Source organism: Odocoileus virginianus, chromosome 17, assembly GCF_023699985.2.
Source record: "Odocoileus virginianus isolate 20LAN1187 ecotype Illinois chromosome 17, Ovbor_1.2, whole genome shotgun sequence".
NCBI lineage: Eukaryota > Metazoa > Chordata > Mammalia > Artiodactyla > Cervidae > Odocoileus > Odocoileus virginianus.
The window spans coordinates 12,037,277-12,054,277 of record NC_069690.1 but is presented as its reverse complement, the minus strand read 5'-3'; the positions used below and the strand labels follow the sequence as shown (position 1 = coordinate 12,054,277).

Genomic DNA, 17,001 nt, shown 5'->3' with positions numbered 1-17,001 from the left:
TCTAATTGTTATAGCAGTTCTGCTAAGGATCCAGAGTGGGTGTTTGCAGACCTTCCCAGCAGGAAGGCAGGAATGAAAGAAACAAAGATGTTAAAGACAAAGGCACTAAGCCCTACCAGCTAAGAATCCCACTGAGAGGAAGGCAAGGATCTCAGAGCAGGTAGAGGAGGAAGTCAGTGGACAACTGTCATGTAGATACATGATTGTGTAGAGGGGGCATAAACATTTGCGTAAAGCAGCATCACTCCTAATCGCACTGGGCTGAGACCCCCTGGTCTATCCAAACAAGATCCTGGACCCCAAATCCTGGAGCCGCCTGGACCCAAGACCAAGTCCAGGAGGGTATGGTTTAGCACATCACAGTATCCACTGCCTTCTTCTCCAACCCATTGCTACAGGGCCTCCCCCTGATGGCCATCCTCCTATGGGAGAAGTAAGTGTACTTTCCACTCCACTGACACTGGAGTTGATAATATGGCTCCTTTTGGTGAATGGGACAGAAGCAGAACTGATATTATGTGTCAAGCAAAAGCTTTAGGAAAGGACCATGGGAGGATAACGCACGCAGGCAAGCTCAGTCACTCAGTCTTGTCCGACTCTTTGCAACCCCATGGACTATAGCCAGCTAGGCTTCTCTGTCCATGAGATTTTTCCAGGCAAGAACACCAGAGTAGGCTACCATTTCCTCCTCCAGGGGATCTTTCAAATCCAAGGATTGAACCCGCTTCTCCTGTGTCTCCTGCAAAGAGGCAGATTCTTTACATGTTGAGCCACCAGGGAAACATCAAATATTTCCACCATCTTTCTTGCTCTTTTCCCTCTGCCAATGGAATAACAAGTCTTTGATTGAGACTGCTTTTTCAGTCTGATCCCAAGAATGAAGATATACAGAGCTGGGTCACAAACGACCCACAGCAGACATGTGCCGTGAGCAAAAAATTATCTATTGTTGCTGTAAGCTGCTGAGACTTGGGGGATTGCTTGTTACTACATCCCAAACTAGCAAAAGCTAACTAATGCAGAGGGCAACATTCACAGCCTTAAGGCCACCTGTGACAACAGAATGGGATAAGTGGTTCAGATCACATCACTTCAGATCCATGGGTATCAAACATGTCTGGGAATCACAAGAGATACTTAGTAAAATGCAGGTTCCCTGATTCCGCTCCTGAGCTTTAGTCAGTTCATCCAAGGAACGGCCCAGGAAATTAATATTTTTGACTAGATCTGAAGGTGACTATCATGTGGCTATCAACAGACTATATCTTGGGAAACTCTGATCTAATGAGTCCAGTCTTTTTGATACCCAGAGAGGCATGGTGACATGTCCAAGGTCACACAGCAAGATGCCAATAGGAAACAGATCTTCAGCTCTTTTTCCTGAAGCATGCTGTCCTTCCCCAGAGAAGAGGGGCGGGAGGCAGAAGGGAAAAGAGAAACTCACAGACTGAAAATGCAACTCCAGAGAGAAAGGCCAGTGGAGGCTAGGAATTCAAGTTGAATCAGGGTCCAGATTCCAAGCTGAGAAGGAGGCTGCCCTGTGGGTGGGTGGCTAAGTGGCCCCCGGAGGCCTTCTCCAGAAGACTAGAGGTGGGGAGAAAAGATTTGGCTTTCAGAGCAGGGAGGCTAGAGGAAAGAGATAGAAAAAAATAAATAAAAATAGAAAGGGGGAAAAAAAGCCTTCTAGCCCTGGTGAGCCCAAACATCCCCAGCATCACTGCAGGAGCCTCCCCAGCCCTCTTCGATTTTGATGTACAGTTTGAAACAAATCAATAGCAGTATAATAATACTCAGCACGCTGTGTAATTTTTATATCATTAGTTTTCATTTTCCGCTCCCCATGCATCAAAAAACTTACAACGGGCTCGTAAAGTTTATTTAGTATTCCATGAATTCCTAATCAGTTTCATTTCATAATGATTCAGGAGCCGCCCGCTGCCTAGGCCCCCATGTCAAAAAATCGATAAAACCAACACAGTTTTCCTGATGGCGGCTGCAAAAGGATCTATTGTAGGGGAATTATGATTTATGCCCTGGCCTGACCGTGAGCAGCAGCCTCCACCCGGCAGCTCAGGGCTGAGGTCTTCGCCAATAATGATTTATGCACCTTCTGCTGGCCCCACCCTGGCTCCCTCCCTGCCCCAGCTGGCCTCTGACACTGGGGGGGGGGGGGGGCGGGGGGCGGGTGGTGGACTGGGCAGGCAGGACGAGGCAGATTCAGCTGGGAGGGAAGAAGGCACAAGGGAGAGGTCGACCAGAAGTCTGAGCATCCGTGCATGGGCATCTGTCTCTGGGTCCATATACTTTCAGGAAGGCCTGAGCAGAGAAATGAGGTGTTTGGGGACCCCCCCCCCACCTGGCCCCAAAGATCTTCAAAGGGAACAGGTGTGCATGGATGAAGCAGGGGTGACCCTGGCTTTGCAACTGGAAACCTTGGTCCCATCCAGCCTTCCATTCTGGCCTCACAGGTAAGTCCTTGGCCCCCCACGTCAGCCACATGCAGTCACCTCCACTCTTGCTGACTCTGCCCCAGTGGCTCCAAAGAGCTCAGTGGGAAAGCAGTCCCAAGGGTCGTGGTTCTCACGGGATGCAGACACACCCAGCTGCCAGGAATTCTGAGGCTGGAATGCAAGTTTCCCAGCCTCCCAAGAGGGATCAAGGGGTGGGCTTGAGTCTCTCAGGTGCCTTCTTGTCTCCAGAGGCAGCTTGGCTTGCTTTTGAGAACCCTCTGCCCTCCCATCCCCTTCCTCCACTGGTGGGGGATTACTAGGTCTAATAATGATAAAGGTCCAGACATGATAAAGGGAGGCATTCAGTCCAACAAGCGGTTTAATTAAGAGTGACCAACCAAGCCCAGACACAGAGGCCTCAGGGTGACTCTCCAGGGGAGAGGACGCTATACTGTGATAGGGAGCCATCAGAATTGGGGCCTCCAAGACGTGCACCCCCATCCACCACCTATCCATTGTCTCCCCTGCCTCCAGGGAGCGGTGGGCCTCATGTAGGTGGCTTGAGAGGGGCAGATGTTCCCGAGCTGGTTGTCTGCAGGGACTCTGTCCCCCGTCGAAGGGGGTGCTCCAGCCTTAGACCCAAGTTAGAATATGTCTTCCTCTCCCTGCCTTCGTTTGCCTTTTTGTTCACTTACTCGCCAAACAGCAGGGAAAAGACACTTCACAGCCACTCCATCTATGTGTGACTCAGAAATAAGTGGCTCGCCCAACCTCACACAGGTGAAAAGGGGCACAGCCAGGGTGCCGAGGAAGGTTTTCCAGGTCCAGGGCACGCCCCGCCCCACCACACCCAGTGACCCCCTCCGCATGCCTGGCCTGTACCCCCCTCCCCCATCCAGGCTCTCCCCTCCCCTGCCTCAATCCCATGCACACAGCAGCATGAAAAGAGCCAGACTTTGGGACCAGACCTGGATTCGAATCCTGATTTCCAATCATCACTGGCTGAGTGACCTCGGGCAATTTAATTAACCTTTCCGAGTCCGGCTTCCCCCACGTGTGAAAATGGGAGTCATAATTTCTGCCCCACCGATGGCGAGGGCTCAAAAGGGCAAGCATATAAAATGCCCCATCCCCCGGGAGGCCCCTGAGAGAGGCTTCCTGCCCTTCCCCCCACTGCCCTTCACCTCTCAGTCTCACTCACGTCCCTAGCAGAAAGTCACCTGTGTGGTGCTGGGGGTCAGAGGAGGCCTGAACATGTCCCTACTTGCGCAGAATAATCGAAAAACCAAAATCCAGCCAGGACGTGGCATCCATGGGCTCCAGGCGGTGTCACTACTACGAGCTGCAGTCCAGCTTCATTTACGCAAATCTGAGCTGAGCTCCTGTGAGACAGAAAGGAGCCTGGAGCCTGGCAGCCCACGGTCCTGGGAATTATGTCTTAGGAACCAGCAGCTTCTCCCAGGTCAGGAGCCGGAGGGTGGGAGGGGCTTGGGGGAGAGTGGAGAGAGAGCCTGGATCTGGGTGGCAGGAGGGGAAGCACCCTGGCCTGGAGAAGCCCTGCCTGAACCCCTCCATCCCCCAAAAGAGGCAGCTGGGTTTCTCCCCTTGCAGAAGAGTCCAGATTCTTTCCCATGGAAACAGAGACCCTGGAGCTGGGCGCCGCTCCAAGGATGCAAGCTTTGCCGCCCCTGCTCGACCAGGATGGGCAGCCAACAGGCTGCTGTTGGCCCTCACTGGTCTCGCTCCTTCTCTGCCTACTTCTGTCTCCCGGGCTCTGTGTCTTGGTGAGTTTCCAATCCTCCTGCCTCGTCTCTACTCCTTTTCTCCATCACTGGCTTCAGCCACTAGGGAAAATAAATATTTCATCCTGCCAGGCCTGCGGGGTCCTCACACCTCCCCCATCCCGACGGGCAGTGCTAAAAGGCCTGTGATTTCAGGGAATAGTCTCTCTCCCTGGATCCCCTTTCTGCTGCCAGATCCCCCCTCTTTGTCCCCTCAGCTGTTTCATCACCCCTGGGCTCAGAGACAGCCCTTACTGGGAAGGTAGGCCAAGTGGGCCAGGAGACTGATGGATGGCCAACCCAGAGCTGGACATCCAGCGGCCAGCGCCGCAGCATAAACACCAGCCTGGTTCTGGCAGCTGAGGGCACTGGAGGTGCCCATCTTCAGCCTCTTCTTCGGACCCCCATAAACACACAAGGGCTCCTCAGCCCAAGGGGCCGGCTCTGCACAGCTTTGCTGCCCCCACCCCCATCCGCTCCCTCTCCCCTCTGCCCCTGCATGCACCTCTCATTCTGCCAGAGACCAGAGTCTCAGCTTCTCCAATGCCTTGATGACTGGGTCCCACTCAGGCTCTCCGAGCATCAGTTCTTTCATCTGTGAAATGGGCTCAGTGAGAGGTTTCCTGTCAGGGCCAGGGGTCAGGGTTGACTCATGTGCTGTGGGGACTGTGATGCCTTCTTTAAGCATCCCTGGATGTCATCACACACAGCTCTTCCGCAGGTGACCCTGTAAGTGACAAAGCTTTCCCACTAGCAGAGTCACTGGAGATCAGAGGCTTGTTTCGGGGACACAGAGAGTCACAAAGAAAACAGGAAAACAGAGGGATTTCCCTGGTGGTCCATTGGCTAATACTCCTCACTCCCAATGCAGGGGGCCCAGGCTCCATCCCTGGTCAGGGAACTAGATCCCACATGCTGTAACTGAGAGTTTACAGGCCCCAACTAAAGATCCTGTGTGCTGCAACTAAGACTCAACGCAGTCAAATAATTTTTTTTTTTTTTGAAAGAAAAAGAGAACAGGAAAACGGAGACCTGGCTCTGCACTCCTTAGCCATGTGACACAGAACAAGGATGCTCCTTGACCCTCCTGAGCCTTTAGTTCCCTGTCTGTGAAGTGGGATCGATCATCCTTATTGTCACCAGGTTTAGATGTCACATGGGATGGGAGTCAAAGCACCGTGTTGCAGGGGCACCTGGTGGGTTCACAACAAACGATGCTTCCTCTCCCTCCTTCCCGTCTTCCCCCGCCCCCCATAGAAATGAGAAGCCATTTTCGATAGTGAACATCGTGTCTTTCCATAGTGTTTTCTTAGACACCTGGAAAAGTTTGAGTGGAACTTATGACAAGCAAGTTTGCCCTTTATTGGATGCCAAGTACCATGCATCTCTGTTTCCTGTGGCTCAGACGGTAAAGAATCTGCCTGCAATGCAGGAGACCCGGGTTCGATCCCTGGGCTGGGAAGATCCCCTGGAGAAGGGAATGGCTACCCACTCCTGTATTCTTGCCTGGAGAATCCCATGGACAGAGAAACCTGGTGGGCTCCAGTCCATGGGATCCCAAAGAGTTGGACACAACTGAACAACTAACACTTTAGACACTTTCAAGTACCATGCAGGGCACACCCCACACAGCATCTTTTTCCGTTTTCTCCATACCACCACGAGGCAGGCATTATTACGTACTGATGATAAGGCCCAGAGATGGGGCAATGGCTTCCCTAAGGCCACACAGCAAGAGCCTGGGTTGGGAATCACTTCTGTTTGGAGGAGCCTGGAGACCCAGATGAGCTCCCTTCACCCAGATTCTCCCCTTTCCCAACCTCCCAGACAGGGACTTGGGTGTGGAGATACAGTATGTCACATGCACAAGGTGGGAGATGGTTTGCTGTTCCACTTCAGGGATGAGGAAACTGAGGCCAAACAAGGATAAGAGGCTCAGGCAAGGACTCGCAGATGGGAGAGGTGTAGACGCAGCTGGAACCACCAGCCTACCTCTGTACTCATCCTGCCCATCTGAGCCACTTGGCATTTAGAGGGTAAGACTATTTATTTGCTGGCCTCAAATCCCAAGCCCTAACCCAGCCATGACTAATGTTGTCTCCCTCCCCACCCATCCTCAGGGATGTGCCCCAGGACAGACCCTCCTTCAGGTCAGGTCCTGCAGAGGGTGCTACACAATTGACTGCTTTCACGTCTGACACTGCAGGTCAGATCTCACTACACCAAGAGCGATTGCAACAAAAGAGCCCGCCTGCCATTGCAGGAGGCACAAGAGACACAGGTTCAGTCCCTGGATCGGGAAGATTCCCTGGAGGAGGAAATGGCAACTCGCTCCAGTATTCTTCCTGGAGAATCCCATGGACAGAGGAGCCTGGTGGGCTACAGTCCATGGGGTCGCAAAGAGTCAGACATGACCTAGCAACTAAACAACAACAACCTATTTTTAATATCTTTTAAAATTTTTTATTTATTTATCTTTTGTGGCTGTGCTGGGTCTTTGTTGCTGGGCACAGGCGTTCTCCAGTGGCACAGGCGAGCAGGCGGTGCGGGCTTCTCACTGCCGTGAATTCTCACTGCCGTGGAGCCTGGGCTCTAGGGCACATGGGCCTCAGTAGTTGTGGCAGGTGCTCTCAGTAGTTGCAGAGTGTGGACTTAGTTGCCCGGAGGCAGGTAGAATCTTCCTGGACCAGGGATTGAACCTGTGTCCCCTGCATTGGCAGGTGGACTCTTAACCACTGGGCCACCAGGGAAATCCTTTTATATATATATATATATATATATATATTTGGCTTACCACCAGGCATGTGAGATATTAGTTCCCCAACCAGGGATCGAACCCATGCCCCTTGCAATAGGAGCACAGTCTTAACCACTGGACTGCCAGGGAAGTCCCTCTTTTCTTAGTCTTGGCTCTCTTCTCCCGCCCTGTCTCTCTCCAGTCTCTCTCGCCCCTTCCTGATCCTGCAGTCTCTCCGCCCTCCTCCTCTCGCCCTCCAGGAGGCCCAGCAGCATCTTCAGGGACAACTCTAATGCAGCCGCCCTTCCTTGCCCATCTCCACGAATCCCGCGGTCCGGGCCCCTCTGGGTCTCAGAGGAACTACTTCACTTCCCGCAACTTTAACTTCCGGGTGGAAGGGGACATCACTGATGGGCGGTGGGCAAGAAACCAGGAAGAACCAGTCCTGGGTCTGCATCTACTTCCTAACTCATCTGCTTCGCTCTCCCGTCTGCTCCGTCCGCTGCGGGCCTGACCTGTGGGCTTCCAGAACCTTCCTTGCTCGCCACACTCTCTCTGTTTCTATCTCCATGTCTCTCCCTCTCCCTTTCTGTTGCTGTGACTTCCTCGTGGAGAGAAGCGGGCACTGGCCCTAGCTCCGAAGGCTGCGGAAGCAAGGAGAGTAGCTCTGCCCTAGTAACACGCAGCAGAGACAACTCTTCTCGGGAATTAATGAGACCGCCAAGAACAAAAGAGGCGACGACCAGCAGAGGCCGGAGAGGCGGGGCCCAGCGAAGCCGTCCCCGCAGAACCGCGCGCCCTCAATAATAGAGTGAGGAAAAATGGAGTAGAGATCCCTGTGGTAAAAACTATTAGAGGAGGCGAATTATAAAACTATTAACCAGAATGTAACTCCCAATTAAAAGATGATTTAACACTGGAACCTGATGGATGAATTTTGATTAAATGGAGAACTATTAGGAGCCCAGGGATAAGGCTGCTCCTGCCAGTTCTAAAAGTTAAAAGGCAGTTTGATATAAAAATTTATAAATTAAGGTTAATTACTTTAAATAACATGGCTGCAAGCAATGAAAGGAAATTTGTCAGAATCTCCAGAGTTTGGGGCGAGATGGATACAGATGTCTCGGGTGGCCCTGGGGAGCTTGGGGGTCAGGGTAGGGACGGGTGAGGCCAGCAAGAGGGCAAGCGATGTCCGCACTCCAAATAGGCCCCCCGAGGAGCCAGGCTCGGCCTGAGGCACCGGGGGTGGGGGCGGTGCCCTCATTGCCCTCTGCTCCGAGGCCACAGCAAGACACACTGTTTCTGGGAGATGGGCAGGAAGGAGGCCTCAGGGCCCCAGAGCTGGTCTGATGCAGAGGACACTCTCCACCAGACTAGCTCTGATGGAGCTAGTCTCCTCTGCCTGGGGAGCCTTCCCCCGTTGGAGGGGTCACAGCAGGACCAGCTGTTTACTGAGCACTCAGCAGGGGTGGGGGATCCATCACCCACCCCAGTCCTGCCCCGGCTAGAGGAGTCACCAGCACCCCCATGCCTGACCTGCCTGGCTCTGCTCTGTACCCCCCGACCCCACCCCATGAGCCCTGATGGGCAGGACAGAGCCCTACAAGGGGATTCTGCAGGGTGCGGACTCTTCTTTTCCATCGCCCCGGGGTGGTGGACTCTAAAGCCACCCCATAGGCCACCCCTTCCCTGGGGCCCCAGAGCTTCCCTGGGTGGAAGGTCGTGCTTCCAGGAGGCGCAGACACTGCGCATGCCCAGGGCAGTCTGAACCCTCTACTGCCGGGCAGTCCTCTCCAGTGCGCTGCCCTGGGAAACCATCCCCTCCCCAGAGCCCTGCTCCTGCCCAGGGAGGATGTCCCCTGCATATCACGGCGAGGGGGTGGGGGGCGGCGGGGAGCACTTCATTTCTGGGAGGAAAGGACCACAATGGGACCACAGCAAGTCACATCCCCCACAGAGGACAGTGCTCAGCTCACAGCTAGGCGACATTAACACAAGGCTGTTCCCAAGGTGGGAACGTGGGCATTCAAGCCGGACTCCTCGGGTTCCAGCTCCACTTCCAACACTTACCAACCCACGTCTTCAGGATTTACCTCTCCAGGCCTCATCTCCTCATCTATAAAGTGGAGATGGGGACTTCCCTGGTGGTGTAGTGGTTAAGAAGCCACCTTCCAATGCTGTAGATGTGGGTTTGATCCCTGATCGGGGAGCTAAGATCCGAGTGGGTGGGGCAGAGTGCCCACGTGCTGCAGCAGGGATCACACTTGCCGCAGTCAGCACCGGAAGCAGCCAAATTAATAAATGGTTTTTTTTTAATAAATAAATAAAATGGAGATAATCTCTTCTTGCAGGACAGCCAGGCAAGATCAGAGGTAAAGCCCCAGCATACAGCAGGTGCTCATTAAATAGCCTTGATTCTCATCCCTTGTCCTCACTTCTCGTCTTGTAAGCGATATTATTGCCCAGCAGAGCTTTCCCCAGGCTTCCTGGCACAGGTGCATGTAGACACTTTGCACACACAGGTAAAGACACCTTGTTTAATCTTCCCATCACCCTTTGCAAGTCAGTCAAGTCATTACTCCCATTTCACAGACAAGGAAACTAAGGCAGAGAGGTTCTGTCACAAGCCCCAGGCCTCACAGCTGGCAGTGGCCAGTCTAGAGTCAGGTCTTTCAGCAACTTGATCCCCTCACCTCACACCGCCCCCCAGGACACTGTGTTAAGGCTTTTACACTCTCTCGCTGTGCCTCTTACTATAAACTTCAAATAAACTATACGGATGTAGAATCAACAAGAAAGGAAGGAGGGCTGGAGGAATAAAGGAAGTGGGTCAGAAGGAGGGAAGGAGGAAGGAAAGAAGGAAAAGGGAAAGGGATAAGTTGATGAGTTTGTTTAATTTTTTTTTTTTTTTTTTGGTGCACGTGGGCTTTCTTTAGCTGCAGCGAGCAGGGCCGACTCCTCGTTGCAGTGTGCAGGCTTCTCATTGCCGTGACTTCTCTTGTTGCAGTACACAGTCTCGAGGTGAGCGGGCCTTGGCAGTTGTGGCTCTCGGGCTTACTTAACCATGGCACGTGAGATCTTTCCAGGCCAGGGATTGAACCCAGGGCCCCTGAATTGGCAGGCAGATTCTTTTTTTTTCCAAGTTCATAATTTATTGTACAAATTGAATATCATGTGATGAGTTGACATTAGCTTCTTCAGGCATGGGAACTTAACAGATAATGTACAGTTCAGAATCTGTTTATGTTGCTTTCACAGTTGCAGTTTCTTTAGACCTTAACTTGAAGTATAAGACTATTAAAGCAATGCTTCTGTATGTGGCCAGCACACAATTCATTCTCCCTGTGAGAGTGTAAGAGTTGAAATATTTTTTGATACCAGTGAAATGGAACTGGGCATCAGTTTCTGGACCTGCCATGATTTCAATCTTTCAAAAGGTTCAAACTCCATGGCCTGTGTCCTTCACCATGCGCTGAGGCCCCTTAATCCCTCTGGCAGCGGGCGGCAGGCAGATTCTTAACCATGGGACCACCCGGGAAGTCCCAATGAGTTGTTTTTTGGTTTTGTTTTTTTAACAGACCTCCGTGGGGTTGGAAGTCAGGTGTTTAACCTTGGGTGAAGGGAGGAACCAGCAGGGAGGTTCTTTGGGGCAGGAGATGATCTGCTTCAGACACAGATGCTGCTTACACAGATGTTTTTACTTTGTAAAAAATTTATGATTCTGTGTGCTGATTTGTGCTCTTTATATAGAAAAATTATTATAATAAGCACCTTTTAAATGAATATGATAATATGTAAATTTTATTATATAGGAATACCATAACAAAACTGCTTTTTTTTTTAATACAGTATACCAAAAGCTATGACAAACCTAGACAGCATATTAAAAAGCAGAGACATTGTTTTGGCCGACAAAGGTCCATATAGTCAGAGCTATTGTTTTTCCAGTAGTCATGTATGGATGTGAGACTTGGACTATAAAGAAAGCTGAGCACTGAAGAATTGATGCTTTTGAACTGTGGTGTTGGAGAAGACTCTTGAGAGTCCCTTGGACGGCAAGGAGATCAAACCAGTCCATCCTAAAGGAAATCAACCCTGAATATTCATGGGAAGGTCTGATGCTGAAGCTGAAGCTCCTATACTTAGGCCACCTGATTCGAAGAGCTGACTCACTGGAAAAGACCCTGATAGTGGGAAAGGATCGAAGGCAGGAGGAGGAGGCGACAGAAGATGAGATGGTTGGATGGCATCACCGACTCAATGGACATGAGTTTGAGCAACCTCTGGGAGATGGTAAAAGACAGGGAAGCCTGGCGTGCAGCAGTCCATGGGGTTGCAAAGAGTCAAACACGACTTAGCGACTGAACAACAACATAACAGGAGACAGTCCTGACATCGCTTAGCGATGCATGATATAGACCAAGCATGATAAGACTGAGACAGAGCCAGAGAAGCTCGTGGTTGGCCCTGGGATGAGTCCATCATGGATGCTCAGAAGTGGGGTGTCCTGTGCAAGTGGGCTGTGGGAGAGGGGCAGGAGATAGGGGGTGCCCGTCTCACCATACACACTGGGCCACATGACTTCCCCTCTCCGAGCCTCCCTTATTTTTGTCAGGAACAAGGTGAGGAAGGGGAGGAAGGGGTGAGCAACCTAAAGGGCCTGGCCCAGGCAAAGGCTTAGAGGAAAGGAGTGAGGAGCCCCAGGCATGAGGAACAGACTGGAGCTGCCCTGAGCTCAAGGAAGGGGTCAGGGTGCTTAGATCTAGGGAGGATGCAGAAAAGTTTCCCAAAAATCCTGCACAGAAAAGTATCATTGCAACTGACACACAACTAACAAGATCATGATGATCTCTTTTGTGGCGTTACTGTTACTGCTACTGTCGTCACTATTGTTCTCAGGGAAGCAGTGGGGTAAAGTACTGTTTTTCTCAAAGTGAGTTCCAAGGAATGCTTTTCCCACAAGGTTCTTCCGGACAAACTATCTCACAGAGAAGTTCATACTAACTCTGCTCTGCTCTTAGAGCTTCCCAAGGCACACCAGCATAATAAAGGCTCTGAGAAGTCCTGAAGCAAATAATCTCTTAACTTTTTGAAAACAGCCTTCCCTAAACAGAGTTAATCATGGAACTCTTTTTTTACATAATGATTATTGACATCCCCCCCCCGCTCAGGAACTGAATCTCTGTGGATTGCAATCTGAGGGACAAGAGGGAATAGAAAGGGCATGCACTCCAAAATAGGCCAGACTAAGCTCCATGTCAGCCTGTTTCATGTGGCCTTGGGGGATTTGGTTTGCTCCTCTGTGCCTCAGCTTCCCCAGATGCTAATTGGAGCAATCTCAAAATGTAGTGGTTAGTTTTAAATTAAATGTGGCACGTAATGGAATTCCCTGGCAGTCCAGTGGTTAGGACTTGATGCTGTCGACGCTGGGGCCCAGGTTCAGTCTGTGGTGGGGACATGAAGGTCCTGCAAGCCATGCAGTGCAGTCAAAAGACAAAACAAAAAAATGTGTCACATAAGAGATGCTCAACAAATGTACGTCCACCCATTTTACAGATGAGCAAACTTGCCCAAGAGTACAGAAGCAAGGAGCAGTAGCCATGGGGTGCCCAATCTAGGTCTTCTGTTTGGGGAGGTGGCCACAAACCTCTGCCTGGTATTGATATGTGGGGCAAATGAGGTCCCTTTAGCTGAGGAGTCCTGCTCTGAAGCAAAAGGGATACAGGATTAGTTCCTGACAGGACAGCACAGGACAAGCCCCAGATCGTCTGAGCTTGAGTCATGACTCCACCACTTACAAGCTCTGTGACCTTGGGAAGGTCACTTTACTGCTCTGGTTTCTGCATCTGTAAAGTAGAGATTAAAACAGTACCCTCTCCATAGGGTTCCTCTGAGGCAGAAATGAGGTAAAGTGCTTAAAATAGAGATTGATATACAGGCCCTTGAGACACGAGCTATTATTTTTATTTTTTAATTTTTATGTATTTATTTGGCTGTGCCGGGTCTTAGTTTGCAGCAGGTGGGCTTTAGATCCCTGACCAGGGATCAAACCCAGGCCCCCTTCATTGAGAGCCTAGAGTCTTAGTCACTGGAGCACCAGGGAAGTCCCAAACTATTGTTTTTTTATTACTCTTATTGTTCATTGCTGGGCTGCGACTCAGTTGACAGAAAGAGGGGAGAATTCTTTCTCCCAAGGGATCCTGAAAAGCAGGGATGGCAGTTCCCCCTCTGCCAGGACCCCTCTTCTGCGTCTGTCCTCCCCCAGATCCCAGCCACGCCTGGGCCCCTTCCTGTCCCTGCAGAGATCTCACCCTGGATGCCCACCCTCGTGGGGTTGCAATGCCAGGGGGGACCTGTGATGCGCGGGCCCTCACGGGCTTCATCTCACTACAGTTACTGTGACCCCACCCTCACCCAGCTCCTGTGTGAACAGTGGACTCGACCTCTCGAATCACCGTCACATCCGTGGCACCTCTGAGATGAACAACATGAGTCTTGCATCCAGTTTATCGGTGGAGAAACTCAGGCACACAGCACAATGAAGGCACCCCCTGGAGCCCAATTGGAGGGCCATGAACCTAGATTTCCCTACCTCCAAGCCCTGGGTTTTCCTCCTGTACATTGCAGTAAACCAAACACTACCTTTCCAGGTGGCACTAGTGGTAAAGAATCCACCTGCCAATACAGGAGACCCAAGAGACATAGGTTCAATCCCTGGGTCGGAAAGATCCCCTGGAGGAGGCCATGGCAACCCATTCCAGCATTCTTGCCTGGAGAATCCCACGGACAGAGGAGCCTGGTGGGCTACAATCCATGGGGTCACAAAGAGTCGGACACATACACATAGACTTACTCTGAGTTGTAAGTTTGTCCCCTTACCAAAGAGGCTCTGCGTGCTAACAGGTGAAGCCCGGGGAAACAGTGAGCTGTGTCGTTTAATTGTCCTTGGCCTCAAGGCGCCCCCGCCCCTTTCTCTGCACACCCTCTGGAACACCTGCCACTCCCCCGTTTCAGGCCTCCCAGGACCACGCTCCCAAGCAGCGAATCACACTGTCGTCTGGACTGTGAAAGCCACAGAGGCCTGGGCCTGCGCCACCTTTGACCCCATAGATAGAGCTGAGCTATAGGTACATACAATCATGTTCCAGCCTAATGAGCCTCCTGGTCTCCCTAGCACAGAGTTCAAAGACCGTGGTGGCCCCATCCGAAGATACAGCTCTAGGGTTAGAGGCCCAGGGTTAGGGCCAGAGTCACCCCTTCTGCTCTCTTTCTCCCTCGTGGGTGCTAAGTCACTTCAGTCGTGTCCGACTCTTTATGACCCTGTAGACTGTAGCTCGCCAGGCTCCTCTGTCCATGGGATTCTCCAGGCAAGAATACTGGAGTGGGTTGCCATGTCCTCCTCCAGGGGATCTTCTCAACCCAGGGATCCAACCTGCATCTCTTATGTCTCCTCCATTGGCAGGTGGGTTCTTTACTGCTAGCACCACCACATATATGTGTGTGTATATATATATGTGATACACACACGCACACACATTCATAAGACAAAGTGACATTTATTTGAATCTTCTTTTCCCATCTCCCACTCCCTCCCACAGCTCATTCAAGGTGCCTCAACCTCCCCTGAAGCCCTCACCGAACCAGCCCCTGTGGGTGCCTACCTCTCCTTGCTCTCCCCTCTGCCTTTTATCCTTCTATCCCATCCAGCCAGGAGGGGCACTCTGTCTTTTCTGAAGGAAGATATTCTAAGGTTTCTGGGCTTCTTTCAACTTTCTTTCCAATCCACTATGCCCACCCAAGCTATTGAGGCACAAACAGGGCTAAACACAGAAATTTCCTTGGGGACAGAGGAAGGGTAAAGTCTGGGGACCCTTGAGTGTAAACTTTTGAGGAGCCTGTAATAAATAGGTAGATGTTATTACCAGGCTCATCAACACACAATTACTGCCAGTCACAGTTTGCACCTCAGGGAGCTTCCAGTCAATTTGAGGAAATAACCTGAAACAATTAGACAACATTGAAAAATCTTACCTGCCTGTAACAGACAGGCTGTCATGGGCTGGATGTTTGTTCCCCACAAAATTCATATGCCGAAACTCTAATGTCCAATGTGATGGGGTTTGGAGATGAGGACTTTGGGAAGTAATTAGATTTAATAAAGTCAGGAGGGTGGGGCCCCGTGGTGGAATTAGTGCCTTGTAAAAAGAGAAAGAGACCAGAGCTCTTCCTTTCTGTCCACCACATGAAGACCCCAAAGAGAAGGCAGCCATCTGCAGCCAGGAACGGGGACCCTCCAGGGAACCAAATAAGCCAGTGCCTTGACCTTGGACTTCCCAGAACTAGGCAAAATAGATTCCTATTGTATAAACCACCCAGTCTATCGTGATTTGTTATGGCAGCTCAAGCTGCCTAAGATACATGCCTTCTGAGAATTCCCTGGTAGTCCAGTGGTTAAGACTCTGCGCTTTCGTTGCAGAGGGCCCTGGTTCAACCTCTGGCAAGGCAACTAAGATCCCACTAGCCACAAAGCATGGCCAAAAAAAGAAAAAAAGGAAAAGATACATGCTTTCTGAAAGAAGTGGTCAGGAAAGGGGTTCCAGAGTGGGAAAGGTTTGAGCTGAGCCTACAAAGAAAGAAATGAGTCAGCCTTGACCAGGGGGCAGGAGAGGGCATTCCTGCAGGGCACTCTGTGTTTGCACAGGTGCAGATAAGAAGAGGCACAAGAACTGACCAATCAGGAGATGAGAAGTTGAGAGTCGCCGAGGCCGGAGAGGCAGGCTGTGATCACATCACAGTGGGGCTTGAGAGTAGGCTGGGAGTCAGAGCTGTGGACTCTTGGTCATGGGCCCACAATGGGACCACGATGGCTTTGGGGCACAGGAATGAAGCAGTCAAATCTCAGTTACAGGAAGCTAACAGGTGGCCAGGAGAAAAAGGTGGCGGAAGGAGAATTCTGGGGCGAGGAGCCAGGGAGAAAGGATGCAGAGGTCCAAGCGGGGGATACTGGAAAACCGGCCAAGGGCAGGAGCGGTGGGGCTGGAAGGAAGGGCTGGGTTCAGATATTGATAGCAACCAGACGGGTGGGGTGGGGGGAAGGGAGAGAGACGCGTGCTTCTAGTGAAGGCTGCTTCCCCAGCCCGCATCTCTTACTGCCCCTGCCCTCCCCCTTCCCACACCAGTCAATCCCACTCAAACGTCCTCTGCCTTTTCCCAGCCTTGACTGCCTAGTTTATCCAGGCCTGTGTGCTCCTCCACCCTCCATCCTTCTCTCTGGGGACCCCAGGCTCTGATCCACAGCTTCTCTCCTCACCAAACCCCCCACTTGCTCTTTCCTGCCCTTGAAATACCAGGGAATTGTTGCTGGTCAAGCGCTGCTCTAAGGAAGGAATCACCTGTGAAACGTTTAGCACAATGTCGGGTACACAGGAAGTACCCAGTAAGCACTGATTCATCTTTACGTAACAGGTCTAGGACTTCCCCGGTGGTCCTAGTGGTTAAGACTCTGCCTCTTGCCTAGAAAATCCCATGGACGGAGGAGCCTGATGCAGGCTATTGTCCGTGGGGTCGCAAAGAGTCGGAGATGACTGAGTGACTTCACTTCACTTTGCTTCACTTCCCAATGCAGAGGGCGAAATTTTGATCCCTGGTCGGGAAACTAAGGTCCCTCCCATGCTCCAGGGTGCTGTCCAAAATTGACTATTGGGGGTTCCCTGGCCGCTCAGTGGTGAAGAACCCACCTGTCAGTGCTGGAGACACAGGTTCCATCCCTGATCTGGGAGGATCCCATGCGCCACGGAGCAGCTAAGCCTGTGCACCACAGCTACTGAGGCTGAGCTCCGGAGCCCGGGAGCTGCAACCACTGAAGCCTGTGCCCTGGAGACTGTGCTCCTCGGTGAGCAAAGCCGTCAAAACTGGAGGGTAGCCTCCTCTCTGCAGCTAGAGAAAAGCCCATGCAACGACAAAGACCCAGCACAGCCAAAAACATATATAAATTAAAAAAATTTTTAATTAAATATATATATGAAACAGATCC

The 17,001-nt window shown here is 51.5% G+C and overlaps 1 pseudogene; it reads right to left on the bottom strand.

Moving 5' to 3' along the window:
- Positions 1 to 10,120: 10,120 nt before the first annotated feature.
- Positions 10,121 to 10,411, bottom strand: LOC110126325 (ATP synthase membrane subunit K, mitochondrial pseudogene; annotated as a pseudogene).
- Between the last annotated feature and the right edge of the window lie 6,590 nt (positions 10,412 to 17,001).